The 6,643-nt window shown below is 46.0% G+C and overlaps 1 long non-coding RNA gene across 1 annotated transcript; it reads left to right on the top strand.

Moving 5' to 3' along the window:
• The first annotated feature begins 1,492 nt into the window (after window positions 1-1,492).
• LOC149344494 (uncharacterized) lies at window positions 1,493-5,357 on the top strand. The gene is made up of 4 exons (XR_016282769.1): window positions 1,493-2,114; window positions 4,116-4,200; window positions 4,684-4,814; window positions 5,240-5,357. It is a non-coding gene; the product is annotated as an uncharacterized LOC149344494 (long non-coding RNA).
• The last annotated feature ends 1,286 nt before the right edge of the window (window positions 5,358-6,643 follow it).

A 6,643-nucleotide genomic window follows, 5' to 3' on the forward strand; every position in this document is an offset into this window, starting at 1 on the left:
ATTTGCAATCTAAAGGAATGCAGGCCTGAATTTGACACTGGGATTCTACTTCATAAACAAGCACATTGGCCAGGCTCATTCCTTCAATCCACTGGTGAAGCTACCCCACTACTGTTACTGTATCAACAGTTATTGAATGCCAAGTTTTGATTGTGTGATGGAGGAGCATTTAAGAGAGTATACAGAACGGCTAGCTGGAACAGCTGGTACTCTGTATTTTTTAATAATTGTGTGGCATGTGCAATAACCCCAGGGATTGAAATTAATCAGAAATCCTCTTCTGCAGCGTGCTTCATATCCCAAGTGCAAATTTGGCTTGTCAGACGAGACAGTGCACCTTCTACTTTTTTTATGTTACCTGCAAGCACATGCGTGGAGATTTTCCTGATGATGCTGCTATTGAGCTGGGGGTTTGTGGTGTAGACTTGTCCTGAGGCAAAATCAGTTTTGACCTGAGGTTCTAGCTATTTATCTGAAGCATCTCGCCTTCTTTCGCTTGCGTGGGGACTTTGTTGTGGGTGTGTGCAAGTGCTTGCAGGGGGATTTGCATATACGTGAAAGACATGAGAGCGCAAAACAGCAACACGGACGAGTAAGGGAACAGGACGAGCGCTGCGCTTTCAACTGGATTTATTCAAGGAAGAACGTTTATATAGCCTTTGCCCTTATCCATGCTCTTGATCGCATGGAATGGTTTTCCGCTGTCATGTCTTTCACGAATATGCACCAACAAGCCCAGCACCAACAAGCAATTCGCCGCGAACGCTGCCGACGGATCTAGCGTCCAGTTTCTTGTACGCGATCGACCGACATGCGCACGAGAAATACGGTCGAGCAATGTGCGCACCGGAGACGACTGGCGTCTGCAGTGCTTTCCCGACACCGAATCAGACATCGAAAAACAAAACCAGGAGAGAAGCCAACGCTCGTGCGAAAGACCGCGGACCGAGCGGCGGGAGTGATTCCGAAGTACACACGGCGCGGAGAGGTGTGTAATGCAGTGCGTATTGGGTGTATTAAGCTGCCGTATCTTAATTCTGCCCTGCAGTCTACGCTGTAAGTAGCAATGAACTAGCATCCCTCGGTAACCTACAGCTGCTACAGCACGCGAAACGAAAACGAAACTTAAGTTCTGTGGCACACGTCTGCATATTTCAATGTTTAGAGCAATAAAAGAATTAAGTGTAATGCTGAAGCACTTTATTCGACGTTTAAAGTTCTAGAGGTTTATTTTTAATGTGTTTTGTGTCGCTATATTGAAAATGATCGCTTAATTTTCAATACCACGAACCACAAATAAGTACAGGCAACTATGGGAGTAACAAGATGGCGCTGCTCGAGTGTATCACAACCTCCTCGCCGCGCTTTACCCCCCTGCGAGAAAGGATCCGTTGCATTCTTTGCTTTGCTTCGCTTCGCTTGGCCTACTGCTTCGCCACCTACTGCCGTGTGGCGAAGCGTGCAATTTCACCATGGCGACACAACCCAGCAAACCATGAATATGCAGAGGATGTCCACTAATGGTCCTAACGTCCAATGTCTATGTATGATATCCTCTGCATATTGAGAGGACTATCGGATTCAGATATCAGTTAGTGGATATTCAGATGACATTCATACATGTTTTTCTTTCAGCACAGTGGAAGATTTGGAAATGTGCAAACAGCTTACCAGGAAACACATTAAAATTATGTTGCCTTTAGATTTTAATTTTTCTTGCTTTCGCAATCTGAAGTTTTCAGGAATGAATTATTTAAGCAGTCAGCAATTACATGCTTTGATTTTATTTTATGCAAGCAAATGCATGTGCAGTACGATTATTTGAAGAAACTTCTCAAGTTAGACTGAAAGCCACAAACGCCGCGAATTTCAAACCAGAACCGTAACTAGAACTCTATTGACATTAGGCAGCCCAACGGCCATGGGCATCATCATTAGCCGCGGCGGCCGCGAAGCGATGTTTTCTTGGTTCCTTTCAGCGTTCCTTTGCACATTTTATTTTTTCGCGTGTTCACATTTTCTTCGTTGTGGCGGCAAGCTTGTGCGCGGCGTACACCGTCCTGTGCCAGCATTGTGCAGTGTACTGGGGGACTACGTGAAGGACGGCAATAATGGTGAGTTTTTGCACACTTTTCTTTCAAACAAGTGTTAGTGTTCGTTTGTGCCATTGTGCAGTTTTCGTGCTGGCGATTTCACCAGCCGGTTTATCGGTTCGTGGAGTGCATAGATAGCTTGAAAATGCGTGGCGTTTAGTTAACTGGATTTGTCCCTGAAGTGGAGACATGGTACAGTATAGTGGCGCGGGAATGCCTGTGGCGGCCGCCTGGCATGCTATGACCCTCACTACAAAGGTAGACAGTTTCCAGTCTCCGGCGGCTCAAGAAGACAGTTTTGGCAGATCTTGTGTTGGTGTAAAATTTGCTAACAGGTCCCCTTTCGTTGCTGCTCTTCTCTTCAAAACTAAATGGGCTTTGTTTTAAGTCAAGCTCTTCTGTTTAAATTTGCCTTTTGCGGTCTGACATTGCTTTTTCATCTTTGTGCTTTTAAAAAACCTTTGTGGGTTCTTTCTTACTTGTAATTTTCTCCTATTTCAGTTGTTGCTCACTTCATGATATTTGGTTCTTGACTATTTTTGTCTTTCAGCTTGTGGTTTCTATAACTTTTGCTGAAAATTTCTTGTTATACATAGCTTGCACCGACGTCACATCCGGTGGCCGTCGGCTGCTAGTCGGCCATGCTGCCGAACCACTGCCAGACCACCTCTAGCTTTCTGCTGCCTATGTTAGCTCGCAACGTGTCGGTTCTCGTCCATCCGTAGATTCGGTATGGTTTGGTGTGCCACCCTTGGCTGCTACGACCGTAGCGGCAGCTCCAGGCGAAAGAAGAAGCCGTTTAACACGAACTTCATCTGCATTCGTAAGATAATCGTAGGCATGCAAGTGCGAGCGCTCCATGACACAGTACGAATCTGCGCGAGCTGTGGCTGGCTCGCGCGATGATTTGGACCCCGACAACCCAAATTTAATTGTGTACGGAGTGCACTTTGTGACAGGTAAGAGGCTTTTGTCGTCAACTTAATGTTTACGATGTAGCGAACCACGACGGCCGCGCCTGATACCGCCTAGGCCGATCGCTGCCGGAGCGCCGACGACGACGAAGCGTCGCTGAAAGACGAAGTGCCGCCGCGCTGCACGAGATCGCTTGGGTTGGACTGGCCGTCCTCTGCGCTGCCCGCCGTTCTGCTCGCCGTTTTGTGTCGCCCGCTGTGAACACCACGCCTTGTACCAATCGTGCAGAAACCCCCTTTCAACGAAAACGTGGGAAGCAATGGCTACACTCTTGAATGTTGCTGTTTTGATTGACGCCATCCAATTTGTCTGAAAACACAAACCCAGACTGGGTCCCGTGTCGCTGCATCCTAGCTACAGCACTAGGCAAGCCTTTCGGATCGCCACGACCGCAGCAAGCAATGACGGCAAAGAAAGCGGCGTACCGAGGCCGAGCTTTTCGTCTCGTTGCTTGCGCATCGCAGACAGGCTTCACACCCACCTGCTGTAGAAATCATTGTGTGGCCCCATTGATTTCAAGGCTTTCATTTCTTCCAACTTCACAAAGCTGGAAGGAGTACACGATATCCCCCGTGGGCCACTTTGAGGAACACATCAACGCCCATCGTCGCGTCGACTCCCGGTCGCAGCGTGTACGGATCTGTATCGTCGCAAATTTTCACTTTGTCTGCGTAGCGTACACGCGCCGATCGAATAAATTCAGACCAGTAGCCTGCGCTGAATGGTTCATTCGTCTGTGGAGTAGGCATCGCACTCGAAAGATAAGAAAATAATCCAAAGTGCCCGAGGAGTGGTCCGGCATCGCAGGGCAGACGGGCGGGGACGGCCGAATGGTTCGGCAGCATGGCCGCAAGCGTTTGATGGGGGCGGAAGTGACGACACGTGCAACCTATGTATTGCAGTGTGCCAATGCAAGTAGTGCTGTGAAAATTCTTGCTACTGTTCGTGTGCCCCATTACGGGGTTACATTATATAAAATGAGAGTTGCAAATTGTAAACCTGTAATGCAACTGGGTGTGACCATTCTTCTCTCCTGTTCATTTTCAGGTATTTTGGAGAGCATGTTCAGAAAAGAGGCTGTCTGTATGTTGTCACTCACTAGCTGCATTTGCTCCATCAAGACAAAGAGCTGGTATGAAACTGTTTTTCGTGCTTCATTCTTACCCAGCCAACCACGAATACCCTGAGCAAGGCGAGTTCTTTTGTTGACGACAATGAAATAGACGGTGAGCTTACTGGGTAGCACTTGTGTAAGCTCACCGTCTATTTCATTGTCAAAAAAAGAACTCGCCTTGCTCAGGGTATCAACGTAATCGTGCACTTATCTTCTTGGTCCTGTTAGTCTCGGCAGCTATACTGTGTAATCTCACACATGCAGTTTACTGCCGTGTCATAAAAGCGTTCGAGAACTGTTTGAAGCACTTGCGGTTTTACGAAATAAACAGTTGGAAGTAGCGCTCGTCCCTGTCTGTTCCCTCTGCGTCCTTGTTGTATTAGCGCTTTGAAAGATGTCAAAACTGCACCAACTAGCCCGATCCGCTACCCTTCTGAATAGTGTTGATGAAACAAGAGGAAACAGATGAGCTGCAATATTTCGACTGTTCATTCATTACAGATGCCGTGAAGTCCAACAAGCTGTTCACAACTACAGTGTGCGAAATTGAAGGTCACATTAAAAAGTGGCTTCAGCACGCTTCATGCCGTTTGAAGCTTAAGGAGGAGAGGCGTGTCAAGAAGCAGGAGGAGGTAAGCTACATATTTCAAGGTCAAGTTTTATGTACACTGTAAAAACTAACAGGACACACATTTGCATTTGATCTCGTATTGCCAAAGCTTATATCCCTGTGCATTGTGCTGCCCACTTTGTTTGGAAGATGGCCACTTTAAGCGCAGTGTGTGCACACGTGTAGCATGCACCAGCTATCAGTTTTCACAAGTTGCCATGTTTGGATATGAATATCTTGAGCTATACCGACAGTCATTATTTCAACTGCAAGGTGCTTGCCTGCATTGCTGCTGCTGAGTTACTTTTTCGAAGCCGTGATTACATTGATGAACATGGTTTCCTTCATAGGCACCCATTTTAACATTTTCTATATTTGTGACATTCGTGTTAATTGTGACATCACTACTGTTTGACACTATATGTATATGCATTGCTGTATTTACAGGCCTCCAGTGCACAGGCCCCGCTGGATGACGCCTAACCACCATTTCAAGAATTTCAGACAGAAATACGCCGTAGAACATGTGATGAGAAAGAGCACGGCGACACAACGGACTGACTAGCAACTCGATTTTATTCCGCCAGAAGCGAAACATATACAGCTGGGAAAGGTATGAAAAACAACAAAACACTAGGCATTTTAGACAACCTAGATAAAGAAAGTGCAGTTATTGTAGGTGCTTTGCGCAGGTCGAAATGAGAAATAGCATATTTCTTTTTCTCGCGGTTTTGTGGATGGCTTGCTGTTGCAGCTCTGGCCTCTCGGGTGAATGGTAGCGCCTCAAAGATTTTCGTTGCTTTCTTTGTTTTGTATTTATTAATGAGACTTGTGTGGTCCAGGAAAGGTACGCAGTTTTTTTAAGGGGCAGTTCTTGCAGTGTATGATTACATTGCTGCCTGTTTTATGCAACATGGCATGCTCGCTTAGTGTGGTGTTCAGACAGTGGCTTGTTTGCCTCACATACATTCACCACAAGATACTGCCATATCATACACCACACCTCACTGACAGTCAGTTCTTGATGGTGCTTAATGGTCCGTCATTGTTGACACACCCGCGCGCCAAGTTAAGTGCTATGCGCTGACATGTCAACAATGACGAACAATTATGCCCCCTATGTGACACAAACGATCAAGAACGTTATACTGACTGTTAGTGTGGTGTGGTGAAGGACACGCCACTATCGTGTGGTGAAATGTACGTCAGGCAAATGGGCCGCTGAACACCACACTAAGCGAGCACGCCGTATTGCATAAAATAGGCAGCAATATAATCATACTCTGCAAGAACTGTCCCTCAGACAACTGTGTACCTTTCCTGGATTGCACGAGCGTCATTCAAGAGATACTAAGCAAAAAAAACAATGGAAATATTTGAAGCGCTATCAATCACCAGAACCCATGGCCGTGTCAGCAAGCCATCTGTAAAACTGCTTGAAAAAGAATTACGCTATTTCTTGTTCCGACCTGTGCAAAGCACCTAAAATAATTGCACTTTCTCTATCTGGATTGTATAAAATGTTTTGTGTTTTGTTGTTTTCCATACCTTTCCCAGCTGTATATGTTTCGCTTCTGGCGGAATAAAACCGAGTTGCTAGTCAGCGCGTTGCGTTGTCATGTTATCTGTTGTCCAGTCTTCTGCGCCGTTTTCCCTTAAATATGATGTACCATGTTGCCAAAGCCTCCACCCAGGTAGCACTGAAACATTGCGATAATGTTACATTTTTGTTACGCTCAAATGTTATTTCAGTGTCCTTTTTTTCTAATGTTTTTGTAATGTTACATATGAACGTTCGAATAACCTTCCCCAAACATTCATGAAACATGTAAACAACATAAATGCAACATT

Source organism: Amblyomma mixtum, chromosome 5, assembly GCF_055824585.1.
Source record: "Amblyomma mixtum isolate Tamu chromosome 5, ASM5582458v1, whole genome shotgun sequence".
NCBI lineage: Eukaryota > Metazoa > Arthropoda > Arachnida > Ixodida > Ixodidae > Amblyomma > Amblyomma mixtum.